Source organism: Gavialis gangeticus, unplaced genomic scaffold, assembly GCF_001723915.1.
Source record: "Gavialis gangeticus isolate Ggan-Ray unplaced genomic scaffold, GavGan_comp1, whole genome shotgun sequence".
NCBI classification, from domain to species: Eukaryota; Metazoa; Chordata; order Crocodylia; family Gavialidae; genus Gavialis; species Gavialis gangeticus.
The window spans coordinates 52027699-52029128 of record NW_017728992.1 but is presented as its reverse complement, the minus strand read 5'-3'; the positions used below and the strand labels follow the sequence as shown (position 1 = coordinate 52029128).

Here is a 1430-nt window from a genome sequence, read left to right as displayed (position 1 = left end):
CAATTACTTATTACAAGAAATTTCTTTTCTCTTTTTTTTTTTTTTTTTTTGCCTGCCTTCTGCCTTTGAAAAACAAAGTGCATATCTTATTCAGAGGCCTGTATGCAAGAAAATATGGTATTTGATTATACACCCACCCTACACCTCTGAAATCAATGTCTATTCAATAAGATCATGTACTTTAGTTTTAATAAAATATGGCATGGTCCTCTACTTTAGGTGCATTGTGCTGTTTTATCGCAAGGGTGGCCATCCTGTAGCATGCATGCCCGAAGTGGCACAGGCAGCCTCTGGGTGTGGCAAGTGAAGACTAGGAAAGTGACAGGCAGCATGTCAACAGATGGGGCAGGAAGCAAGGAAACAGCAGTAGATAAGGAAAGGGATTGGAGTGGCACCCAGAGGGTGCAGGGGTAATTTGTGGTATACCTGCCAGAAAGGTTGTCCCCAGTGCTTTATGGTATCGTTCCTCTCCCTTATTTCCCCATCAGTTGCTGGAATGCTATCAGACTTAGGTTCATCAGTGAACTTGTATTTGCTCCCTTTGATGTCAATGGCAAAACTTTGTTGGCTTCTGTGGTAGAGGACTTGGGGCATTATGTGAAAATCTCCATGTCTTTCAAAATGCATGGCTTTCAAAAAATCTTGTTTCACAGATTTAGTAACATACTGTATTAAACTTAGAAAGTATCTTGAGGTTTTTCTTGAGACAGTTTCTTATATTTGGAACTTAATATGTTTTCTCTAACTGAAATCAAACTTTTTATTGAAACATAAATCAAAAATGAAAACTTGGTGCAACACATATATATCAAACATGGAGAAGATCTTTTGAATATTTTTTTCAAATGCATCAAGGCATCTAGTTGCCTTGTAAAAGAGGACTAAGACTTCCTGTCTGGTTCATAACAATTGAAAGTCTAGTAAACAGTACACAGGAAAATGCATGTAAACTAATATGAAGAGACATGCTGGTGGTTGGTAGCGGGGAGTGGTGGTGGCAGCGGGCAGAAACGAATGTGGCAGCTGGTTATAAGTGCGGGACCCGTGCCGATGTTCCAGAGCCAGTGGGACGCAGGACGGGGCAGCAGGAGCACAGAGCTTGGGGCTGGCGCGGACACAGGGCTTGCATATAGTTCCTGGGTTCTCTGCCTGGACCATTCACCTCTGGGGCAAGCCCTGCATGATGGAGCTGGCAGCCTGCCTCCACTCATTGCTACACACAGGTCCTGGGGAATGGCAGGGAGCTCTGCACTATGGATCCAGGCCAGCTCCACCCCTCTTCCTGCTGCCCTGGCCAGGCTGCATGACCTGTATTGCTGGCTTCATCGCATAGGGTTCAGGCATGTGAACCCGGCGCAATGGAGCCAGCAGCTGGCCACATGTAGTCCTGGGGCTTGTCAGGATGGTGCACTGCCGGGGTGGGGGGAGGG

At 45.7% G+C, this 1430-nt stretch overlaps 1 protein-coding gene across 4 annotated transcripts in view; it reads left to right on the top strand.

Annotated features, from left to right (window-relative positions):
* The window catches only part of SLC35B3 (solute carrier family 35 member B3), a 38983-nt gene that overhangs the window by 20086 nt on the left and 17467 nt on the right, over positions 1-1430 (top strand). The window lies entirely within an intron of this gene.